At 47.9% G+C, this 12,080-nt stretch overlaps 1 protein-coding gene and 1 pseudogene across 5 annotated transcripts in view; one reads left to right on the top strand and one right to left on the bottom strand.

Moving 5' to 3' along the window:
- NTN1 (netrin 1) overlaps positions 1-12,080 on the top strand; it is a 192,747-nt gene that overhangs the window by 82,612 nt on the left and 98,055 nt on the right. The gene's annotated exons all lie outside the window — the stretch shown is intronic.
- On the bottom strand, positions 3,530-5,114 carry LOC119063592 (multiple coagulation factor deficiency protein 2 homolog; annotated as a pseudogene).

Genomic DNA, 12,080 nt, shown 5'->3' with positions numbered 1-12,080 from the left:
ATACACTTTGTTCTGTCATCATCGTCGTTGTCATCATTGTCATCCTCACAGCACTGACTGTTTATCAAGCATTTACTGGGATCTATGCCCTGTGCTTATTAACATGCAAGTTTTCTCACTTGTCACCCCAACCACATACTCATTTAAAACTGAGGAAACTGGGGCCCCTAAAGGGGAGTAATGTGCTCACAGTTGTTCATCAAGATGATAGAAGCCATGGAACTTGGACCCAGGCCCGTGCGGCTCCACCATTGCGCTGCAGAGGCGAGGTAAAACCGTAGTGCATTTTGTATTTGTGACACTTTCCACATTTTATGGTTCTGGGGCAGAAGTTATCCTGATAAGTGCCAAATCTGTTTAGTTGTTATTAGCATATGTTAAAGTATATCAAGATACGTCATAGTATAAATGCTAATGTCTGTATCAGTTTAAGTTTCCATATGCCTTTTAATTATAAAGACTGAAATGGAAATTCTTCATTTCTCAGCCGGTTGAGAGAAAAGAACTCCTAAGTGCTCAAATAAGTGTTATTTATGTTGTTGCCAACAAACAAACAAACAAATAAATAGGTGAAGGACATGTGGGCACTATCTCCTTAGTTATGATTGTTTGCAGATTTTGCATTTGAAGCAAAAGAGGAAGTCAGAGTGGGAAAGAGGCCTGTGTAAACAGGGAGGCCCAGTGGATTAGATTTGTGGCTCATTCAGCTGGGAATGGGCCATAGATATCCAGGGCTTGCTGCCTTCTTCCCCCTTCCCACAGGTTGGAGTCACTTTGGTGATTGATTGTTGCATTTGTAGCTCCTGGTGGGAGGTGGTTGGCCAACTGTGGTCCATGGTCAAAATCCAGCCAGTCAGCTGTGTTTGTAAATAAAGTTTTATCAGAACACACAGCCACACTCACTTGTTTACATACTGTGTGTGGCTGCTTTCACACTGAGTTGTGAACGGCTGAGTTGAGTCACTGAGAGAGAAACTGTATGTACTGAAGCCAACAATGGTTGGCTCTGGACCTTTACATTAAAAAGTTTATCAAACCCTCGCCTAATTTTATCTTCTGGGTGTTTTCTAAGTTTTCTTTCTGCTGTGTGTCATAAATGCTTGAAACTCATTCATACATTGGTTAATTTGTCAAACATGGTTTGATCATAGTGTTAAGAAATCTTAGCTCAAGAGGCTGTGGGCTCATAAGAAAAAAGATTTAATCAAAGACTGTGGGCTTGATAATAAATATTTGGTGAGCTTGCCCTGGTCAGTGTTCTTAGCTGCAAATAACAGCATCCACTAACTCAAGCAGAAAGGAATTTATTTGTTAATAATTTAGATAACTCTTAGAATTGTTGGGAGGACTGAAGGAAAAACTTAAGGTGGACTTTCAGGAACAAAATCCCAAACCACCCCCAAAACAAGCTACCAAGGGAGCTGCTGCCTTTGCTATAGTCAGGAAGTTAAAGAACCAGGTATTAGAGCCATCTCTGCCAGGTCTAGACCACCGCCTCCCACACAGCCCAACCTATGAAACAGTGCCACACCCTGCCACAGCCCCTGCTGATTCACATGAAGTGCAAACCACACAAAGAGCCTAGCTGCAAGGGAGTCTGAAAAGGGTTTCCAGCTCTCCAGCCCCTGGATGTTGACCAGACAATCTGGCAGCTATGCAGCCACTACCTCTGTAGTTTTGCCTTGAAAGATAAAGTGTTCAAGTCCTTTACTTACATATTAAGATTTGAGGCCCTGGCTGGCGTAGCTCAGTGGATTGAGCGTGGGCCTGCAAACCAGAGTATCGCGGTTCGATTCCCAGTCAGGGCACATGCCTGGGTTGCAGGCCAGTTACCAGGAGGGGATGCATGAGAGGCAACCATACATTGATATTTCTCTCCTACTCTTTCTCCTTCCCTTCCCCTCTCTTGAAAAATAAATAAATAAAATATTTTTTAAAAAGATTTGAAAACTTAAGACATTATTCAGTAAACATAGCAAATGAGTCTGGCCCAGAATACCCAAGCCAGCAGGAATAGGTACTGTGGAAGTTTTTCTCAGACCTGTTTTGGGGGTGGTTTTGGGATTTTGTTCCTGAAAGTCCACCTTAAGTTTTTCCTTCAGTTCTCTCAACAATTCTAAGAGTTATCTAAATTATTTCCCAATCCCACCTATTTATCTTTTTTTGTTGTTCTATCAGGTTTATTGGCCAGATATCTAGAATTCATTATATAAATCTTTCAAACTAACTAGATTTTACAAGAATAGTTTACAATTCAGTTCCAATTGCACAAATACTTGATACAGGAATCCATTTTTACAAATACATGTGTTTTCTTATGAGAATACTTTAATAAAGAAAATAAGTCTCTATAGTTCTTACAGAAAAATGTATGCTGTTTTCCCCTCCATTCAATCATCATTTTAGGTTTTCTGTCATGGGGTGTTCCTCTCATCCAATAAACCAAATTATATTTGCTGCTGCTTTTCATCTTTAACTACTATCGAGATTCACACTGCTAGGAATTTTTAGGCTTCTTTTCTAATCTTTCCCGATCTGAAAGAATTCATGTATTTAGGCTAGGAGAAATCCTTTAAACAACACTCCTTCTAAATGTAACTTGCATCAGGCTAATCACTGTGCTTGGTGAATGCCCTTTTTTCACTTCTCACTCAGGCGATAGCAGCTAGTAGTTTTACTGCCTCTGTATCAAGCAGAAGGGATAAATCCTCACACCCCCAAGTTCTTAAACTGAAAAAAATGAGACCCCAGAAATAAGAGTTAAATAGAAATATTAAGAAAGCTAAAACATTTGTTCTTGATTAGAGTAGAGAACACTTTTAAGTTCAAGGTCTCTCCCAGGTTGAGAAGACATAAAAGAAATAAAGTATAAGGATATGGCAGTAATTTTATAAAATACGGAAAAACTGAAAAAGGTTAATCACATAGGTCAGTGGTGGGTCATATTCAAAGTGCCGGAAGATACAGACTTTGTGGTTAGCTGAACTCAATATCTGACCTTCGTTTTAATGCTGTGGCTTTGAAATAACTTAATCAATGCTCACCTGCCCAAAGCGCATAACCATTTAGGCCAGGAGAACTTGACAGAACACTGAGCACATTTACCTGAAGAGACAGGACCCACAAGGGTCAATGTTTGGCATTCATTCTATTTCTTTGCTGTTACTGAAAAGTGTGTCCACTTGGCAAAGCTCATCTTACTTTTCAGGTAGCAAGATCTAAAACCAAGAGACTTGCATCATGTTCCTGAGTACTCGGCTCCAATTATTCAATGTTCTTAAAAAGATTCTGTAACCAAGCCCGTGTTTGACAAGAGCTTTAACAATATGTGGGGACTGTAATATATCCCATTTCTCTTCTCTTTTATTTCTCTTGATTTCTCATTCTTACCCCAGTGTAAGAAGGGCTACAAGTTTTTACCAACATAGTTCAGCAGGAATTGGAAATGAGTTATCCTGCATTACTGAAAATGTTCCATCATATTATAATGGGTCACATTTGCATACTAACTAGGAGATGGTCAAAGTGTCTACTGCAGCGATTTTGCAAATTGAGCATCGTCGATATATCCATCATTGTTCTTGTCTCTTAAAACACCGCTTGTTAAGTTCATTAGCTCCTCTTCACTTGTCGGTGGTGCCTGTTCATAGCTTCCTCCTTGTGGACATGAGTGATGGCTGTGGATAGTGCCACGCTGTCAAGCAAATTATTGCCACCATAATCATACATTTTGAAATAATGGAGCTGCAGTTCTTGTCAGGACATCTCCACCTCTGGTTTGTTGACAACACCTTCTAGATGTTCCATGATGTGCTTTTGGTTGTGCACTGTGTTCTTACCCACACCTGTGCTGCTGGGATAGGAGGAGCCAGCTTCCTCTCCTCCCTCGCCCCTGGGCTCCTGGGCCCTGGCACCTGGGCCACAAATGGCCCAGAGCAAGCCACCCAGGAAGGGGTCTCTGAGCAGCCGCAGAGATTTCACAGGCTCCGGTACCCTCACTGCCCCACCCCCTCCTATTTCTTTCAAAGCTCTAGAGCCACCACCTTCAGGTAGAAAGAGATAGAAGTCTGTCCTCTGTGCTCTCAGGACACTTTATCTGACCAGTGTCCAAGAAGTTATGATATTCTTCTGCATATGATAATTATGCGCCTGCTTGTTTTTTCTTCCATTTTTAAACTTTTTTAAAAAGTACGAGAACATTGTTGATACAGTACCTTTGATATACCTTTCATTCTGTTCTGTCCCACTAAACTCTCTTTTTCCCAGAGACGAATAGTATAGTTGATTTATCTTCCCATATTTTCAACTTTTGCTACATATGTGTCTCTATGCATAGTCCAGAGTGTCGTGTATGAGTTAATGAGTTTATCTGCAAGGCTGTCACACCAGATGTATCATTTTGCAATTGCTGTGTTTTTGAGATGGGTCCATGTTGCTTCATCAGGCTCTACTTCATTCATTTTCAGGGTCATATGATATGACATTGTATAAACAAGCTGCAACTCATCTGTCCGTTTCCTGCTAGTGGCCATTCAGCCTGTCGCCCCAGTTTCTTCTTGTAAACATTGCTGCAATCGGCAGCTTTGTCTGACCTTCCTGGGGTTATATGTGAGATTTCTCAAGGGTAGACACCAAGAACCAGAATCGGTTGGCTGTTTCCACCACTGCCAGACCGTGTGATTGCTCCAATTCCCACCAGCTCTGTATAGAAGCTTTCATTTTCCCTACTTTAGCTAACACATGATATTATCAGACATGTATATTTTTGCCAGTCCAATGGGCATGTTGTTTAAATTTGCATCTGCATTGTTTTAATATGCAACTGCCTGATTACTTATTAGTGAGGTTGAGCATTGTTTCATACGTGTATTGGTAATACAGGTTTCCTTTCTGTCACATGAATATTCCTGTGTGTGTGTGTTCTGCTGGGTTGTCTTTTTCTTATTTGTTGGAGTTCTTTATATGTTCTAGTTACAATGCTCTGTTATATGTGGTGTCATTATTGTCTCCTAGTCTGTCATTGTTATTTTTCCCTCTGTCCTTTGTGCCCTCTGACCTGGTTTTGCTTCATGCAGATGCTTGAATGAAGGCGGAGTGATGCTTCCCCACCGCATGCCGGCGGACTCAGACTGCCAGCTTCTATTTCACTGGGAAAACTCAAAACCCCATTAGCTGCTGCCCCTGGGGGTGGGAAGAGCAGAACTCCTTTTCCTTCCTCCCACCTCCTCCATCTTTCTGGACCTCGATGTGTTCGTTTCCCAGGGCTGCTGGAAGACCCACCCAGTCCGGGGGGCTCAGAACCGCAGAAGTTTGCTTTCCTACAGTCAGGAGGCCACAGGTCTGAAATCCACGGGTTGGCAGGGTTTGTTTTTTCTGGAGGCTCGTAGGGAGAATTTGGTCCCTGCCCGCCTCTGAGTGTCTGTGGGGTGTTGGCAACCCTTGGAGATGCCTGGTCCCGGTCTCCGCCTCCACCTTCGCCCGGTCTCTCTCCTGTGTGCCGCTGTGTTTTCTCCTTTTGGTTTTCTTAGAAGAATGCCCTTCACTGGGTTTAGGGCCCACCCTAAATCCAGGTGATCTCATATCAAGAGCCTTAATGTAATCACACCTGCAAACATTCATAGGCCATGGGAATTGGGACGTGGACGTGTGTTCTGGGGGCTGTTCAACCTACTACATTAGGCAAACTCCTCAGATCCCAGAGAAGAATGAGGCTAAAAGCAGGGCATGTGTGGGGAGGTGGTTGGGGTGCAGTGCTGGGGTGGGGAGGGGGAAGAGCACATTCTGAGAGACCTGGCGTGTTCCGTGAGGTGCTGCTCATTCCCCTGGAGAAGAACAGCCGTGCCGGTCGGGCATGTAGTTGGTCAGAGTCCCAGGAATCAGGCAGTGGCTCCCAACCTGTCCTGCTGCCATGGAGCTGAGCTGGGGACTGTACCCCTGCAAAGTGGGCTGAGAAGGGGCCAAGGGTGGGCTACTCTGTCCATTAACAGATACTGAACTTTACAGATTCTGCCAGTTTAAAGATAAATAAAGGGGAAACAAATGGACTTACAGGGAAAACAGAGCAGAATCGAGGAAGAGATGGACAGTTACCACACCTGCATCTGTGTCCATCTCCCTCCTCAGAGTGGAGCACCTGAGGACAGCTTCTGTGTTTCTAAACCCCTTTGGCGGGGGCTTGTGCACAGGGCTCAGGGCGTCCGCCTTGGGGGAAGTGTGGCGTCCCAGCCCGGACTGCGTCGGAAGGTTCTGCCCTCCAGTCCTCCCTGCCTTCCTCCAGCACAGCCTTCCTGAGGGTGGTGGGGACTGTGACACACGGCAGGATCCAGTGAAAGCAGGGGGATGAAGAATGGGTGAACCTGTGCTCTTTCGGGTGGACCAGAGGTGTGTTGGCACTGATTCTGGAAGTACAAGGCCTTTGAGAAAACCTTTCGGGCTTTGGGTGGGAGAGGAGGAGATGGAGACAGTTCTGCGAGTGCCGCGAAGATCCCCTCTGTTGGTGTCAGCTTAGCACGTGTCCCTGGGGTCGGGCTGGGTGTGCAGGCATCCTGCTGACCCTGAAAGTTTCCTTCTCGGTGCTCAAGTCAGGGAAAGAGCCCCATCTGTGCGCTGAAACGGAGTCCTTGTCCGCAGACGTGCCTGGAGCTGGACAGATCCTGGCTGAGATGTGGAGAAAGATTTGATAAACGCTGGAAGGCTCCCGCTCCAGTGTGCCAGAGCTCATTTAAACACCAGCTTTGCCGGCGCACTGGAAGGCCTCGGAAGAAGAGAAGGCAGGCAGGAGCGAGCTCTTTGCACTGACTCATCCTCCCCCCAGGGCTCGTGATACCTGGTGCTGACATTTTCTGAGGCCTCAGCCCCTGGAGATAACAGACAGGCTGTGGTGAGGTCCCTGGGGCCTCCGGGGCAGCCCTGGATGGACCTGCTGCTCTCGATGGCCCATGTGTGGTGGAGGAGATCCCGCGAGGCTAAAGAGTGGCGTCCTGCCTGCCTGCTAGGCCTTAGAGGAAGGGAAGTCACATCTCCCGCTCTGTGAACAGTCAGAGAGTTTTCCTCTCATAAACAAAACAAACATGAGCTGATAGGGTGGACGCTCCAGAGACAGGCTGGGTGGCCCTTTCTTCAACGTCTTTGCATTTGTTTCTCCAGGGGGCAGATTGCAGAAGCTTCTTAGAAGCCTGGAAAGCTGCCTGTGGGCCTCATCAACTTACTTGGTTAACCGGTGCTGGCGAGGGCTCTGTTGTTCTTGGAGGAGAGGCCTGTGAGATTTTCAGATCCCTGTGCACACAGGCAAGTGGCTCAGCAGAGGCCCGAACCCAGGATGACGGCACAGGTGCTTCGTGGCAGGGAGAGGCAGTGTAGTATCATGGGCAGAGCCTTCACGGGGTCAGGAAACACCCTCCGGTTTTGACCCACCCCTCCCACCAACTCCCTGGGTGGCCTTTGCAAGTCCTCACTTCACTGGGCCTTGGCTGCCCCATCTTTGGCTCCAGAAGGTCAAGCCGGGTGATTCCTGGAGTCTCTGCTAGCTGTTTGGTTCCATGAACCATTTGAAAGAAGCGCTGTGATGGTGGGGGCTTCCTCCTGAGGCCCCTCCCCTCCTATCCCCTTTTTCTTCCACATCCCACCGATTTAGCCCAGTTTTGTTTCCAAAGCTGAAGTCCCAGGCCTTTCTGTGGAGCTGAGGAAGATGGGGCTTGCCTCAGCTTGACAACCGGGGGCCAGAGAACACTGACATCCATCACGTCCTCATTGTCGCTTTAGGAGGTCCCAGAAGGTCAGCTTCCAGTTGCCTCTCAGTACAGAGCCCTGTTTGTATTGCTTGGGGACTGCTCTTTCACAGAGCTAGCGGAAAGATACCCCTTGTTCTCCCCAGAAGAGGTGATGAGAAATGCATTATTTTGGTCGACCAGAAGTAGAAGTTTGGAGACTATTATGGTATATTGAAGTCCAAGTATGGGATATCAATATTTTTAAGCATCAAGCACATCCTATTTATTTTCTTTGTCATTGACTGACTATATTTTGTCCACTTTCAGGAAGGATTTGTGGTTGACGGACAAGGGGTGGTTTTTGATATGAAAATGTGTATTGTGACTCCCTGAATGGGTGTGGGGGTCAGGCAGAGATGGGCCCCATTGGGTGGAGGAGGGGCCGTGGTGCAGGTCCTGCCGGGCCAGGAGCGACACCGGGGAATTTGTGAGGCCTGAAAGGGTGCTTTAAGGAAAGTCTGGATCAGACATGATGTTATAGGAAAAAATGCAGTGTCTAAGGAAATAGCGCATGGATAGAGAGAAAGCGGAGAGACAGGGCAAGGAGGCCGTGAGGACATAAAACAGATTGTCATCCGGAGCTAGGGAGAGAGGCCAGGCTGCTGACGGGAGGGAAAATGGCAGAGGCTCCCTGCTTTCCCAGGGAGGGCTGAGTGTGCTGGTGGAGCAGATGCAGAAGAGCTGGTGAGGCCAAGGGCCGGCTCTGAGTGTTTCTGAGGCATGAAGACAGCAGAGCCCCAAGACAGGGCCATTGGCCTTTGGTCCGTGCCAGTGGGAAAAGCTTGTGCCCTCTCACCCTGACCCCCAAACCTTTGGGGGGTCAAAACAGGGGGAAGGAGTCATCTTGCACAGGACACGCTCTAGAAAGGACCGAGAGGCATAGAATCTGCCCTCCTTTGTCCCCTCCATGTTGCAAGTGAGAGAGGCAGGTGCTCTGTCACAGGCTGCAGGCGGTTTCCAGCAGTGCTGGGGAGTGTGGGCCGCACTGCCAGCTTCCTTCCCGCTGGTCAGGTGACCCCTGGCAGGTTATTCCCTGTGCCTCAGTTTCCTCTCCTGTAGAAGAGGGTTGATGCCAGTGCCTACCTCCAAGGGGTGTGAGGATTAATTCTTTTTTAATGTCAATATTTTATTTGTAGCCCAAACAGAATTTATCTTACTTTCCAGCTTTAAAGAAGCGAATGTATCAATAATAGTTTAATGTACCCTCCTGAGTTTATCTCCTTTTCAGATCAGAGTATTACCATCTTTGACATTTTCTCATGAACCAGTGATGCGTGCACAATTTTAAACTTTTTTTGATTACTTAACTGTTCTTTACTAGACAGCTCTGTGAGTTGATTTCAAAAATAAAGTAAAATCAAGCGAACTTTCTAATTTGTCTTCGGGTTTTAGTGAACAGAATTTGTGAATCAGGTTTAGATCAAAACAGCTGCCTGGTCAGGCCGGGCTTCCAGTAGGCTGTCGGAGGCCTGAGCTGGTTTACTGAGCTGCATTTCTCTGGGGGCAGCAGAGAGTGAACACCTTGGTGGCATTGGCAGTGGGGGGTGGGGTGTTAACAGCCCTCACAGGGCCACTGGCAAAGGGGTTCATTCAACAGCAGGCGTTAGTTTTGATTGTCCTGAACTTGGAATGGCTTGTCAGGACTCTGGCGCACAGTGGCAGGTACCTGATAAACACCAGATTCCTTCTGGAGCTCCCGCTAGTTTGCAGCTCCACGTCCCCATCCTCCCTGTCCTCGCTCACCCTCGCTGCAGGCCAGACCAGGAGCAGGGTGTTCACTGTCCTCTCTGTGTTTCACTTCTTCAGGAACTGCCGGACTGGACCGTTCCCCAAAGTGGCAGCATCATTTTACATTCCCACCAGGAAAGCGTGGGGGTCCACTTTCTCCACCTCCTCCCTAGCACTTGTGAATGTTTGCCTCTTTCATTCTAGACATTCAAGTAGGTGTGCATTGGTATCTTACCGTGGCTTTGGTGTGCATTTCCCTGATGGCAAGTGGTGTTAAGCCTCTTTTCATGTGCTTATTGGCCATTTGTATATTGTCTTTGGAGAAATGTCTGTTCAGGTCTGTTGCTTGTTTAAACTGGTAAGTTAGTTCTTAGGTGTGCTTGGAGGAGGGCCTTGCATGCCGAAGTGCGGTATAAATTGCTGTTAGGGAGAGTCCTCAGGACTTGGCCTGCCTGACTTCTCACCCACCTGTGCTACGGATTTGGGGGCGGGGCGCGGTGCTGCATAAATGACCAAGTAGGCAGGAGCTGATGGTTTTATATTTTCCCTCTTGGGGAGAGGCTGGAACACTTGCCACCCCACCAGACTTTTGGGGGGGTTTTCCCTAAGTCCCTATGGTGGGGCATGGGCCTGCCCACACCTGATGCCTTTGGCGATGACGTCAGTGCCACACAGGATTTAGATTCTGTGCGCCCACAAGCCCCCAGGAGGCTGCGGGCAGGGCGTTGGCCGGCAGCGTCGGTGGGGGCCCAGTGGAGATGCCCCAAGCCCTGCCCACCACCCCCGCTCAGGGCACGGCAGCTTCCGCTGCTGCTGCAGTTCACAGCGCTTACAGCTTACATCCTCCCAGTGTTGTTTACTACCAGCTGCTTGCTGCTCAGGGGGCTTTTTGGCTCAGCACAAGCTTTCCTTTTCATATGCTTTTTGCTTAAAAATACTCAGGTTTTTCCAAGAGTCGATTAGTCCTTGGTGATGAGTGATCAAAGGTTTGGTTCAGCCTCAGCAGTTCAAGTACAGCAGGTCCTGAACTAATGAACATTGTTTTGTTCAACATCGTTAAAGCACTGATGAGAAAAAACACATCGGTGCCCCCGCCGCTGTGAGTAGAGTGGACGTGTTCTCCCCGTCCTGCCTGGTTTTCTCCCGGGGGCTCCAGTCACCTGCCACGTCCCAGAGCTGTGTGTGTGTGTGTGTGGTGAATTGGCAGGTCTCAGTTGTCCCGGGAAGAGTATGAGGCTATGTGTGTGAGTGTCCCTGCAGCGGAAGGGTGTTCTGTCCAGCGTGGGTCCCACTTTGTGCCTGGAGCTGCTGGGATGGGCACTGGGCACCTGTGACCCTGAACAGGGATAAACAGCTTGGAAAAATAATTATCTGACTTGCTTTTATTAACATTTCTTGAATGTGTATAGAGCTCACATTTATTTCAATGCTTAATATTAGTTGTGTTTTGAGTCTTTATTTAGAAGTTGAATGATGTGTTTGCGACCAGGAATAATGCTGCAGGAACTTGCCTCTTCTGTTTAATCAATTAGCCTATGGTAAAATTGGTTTTGTTATACATCATTATGCTTAAACTGGACGTTTCCAAGTACCTACCTATGTTAAGTGAGGACATCTTTGGGTCTCCCCGGATACCTGTTGTGAGCCTCAGGACAAGAGACAACTAAGGACCTTGAGGATTAAACTACCAGGCTGTATGCCACCCTGTGTGGTGTGTGGCGGGACTAGGAAGGAGGTCAACCCTGTTTCAATACAGGGCCACGAAGGACAAGGGAAAATTAGTGTGCAAGGGTCCAGGTGGACACCTTGGACAGGTAGTTGAATGTCACAATTAAAATTCCCCTTAGGGATGAGCTGGTCCTTCAAGAACTGGGTCCCCACAGCCAGCTTGTTAATGGCCCTGCTGGTGATAAAACTCTTGTCTCCTCTTGAGGGATGGTTTTCTCCTTGTTTTCCTAGAGGCCATTTATATTTGGGTTCTAGTTCCCTGTGGCCTTCCTTCACTTCTTTCCCCTTGAACTTCCTGGGCTGTTCCTCCTCTGGCTATGCAGGTGTGTGTGGGGGGTGGGGGGTGGGGGGGGGTTAATTTCTCCTCCTACATTGCCTCCTGGTAATGGCACCTCACTCATCCCACTTTTGATTTCCTCCCCCTGCTTCCTCCATGTTTTTCCCAGCTCAGTTCAGGCACTGCTCTTCTCTCTGGGAGCTCCTGGCATTTCTATGCGTACCTACGATCATTACTGTTCTGGCGCTGGGATCCTTTGTGCTTGCTTGCTCACCAGTGCCTCGGAGGCTCCGCCCCCTTCCCACCCTCTGCCCACGCCCCTGAGGAACGTGGTCTGCAGCCCCCTGCACCTGGGCAGCTGCCCCAGGGCCCAGCCCAGGTTGGCAACTCTGGTCAATAACCCGTTTGTCGCTAGACACAGAACAGCTGCCCTTCCACTGCCACAGGACTCCGCCCCCTTCACAGGCCTGGTCTTTTCCTCACCCTGCGACCCTTGATAGCGCTCACTTCCTTAAGCCGGTCCTCCTGTCACCATTCTGTGGCTCTCAGTATCTCAGCCACACCCCCTCTCAATTAGT

This window comes from Artibeus jamaicensis, unplaced genomic scaffold (genome assembly GCF_021234435.1).
Source record: "Artibeus jamaicensis isolate MK-2021 breed Jamaican fruit bat unplaced genomic scaffold, CSHL_Jam_final contig_781, whole genome shotgun sequence".
Lineage (NCBI taxonomy): Eukaryota > Metazoa > Chordata > Mammalia > Chiroptera > Phyllostomidae > Artibeus > Artibeus jamaicensis.
The sequence above is the reverse complement of the archived record's forward strand: the minus strand, read 5'-3'. Positions and strand labels throughout refer to the sequence as shown.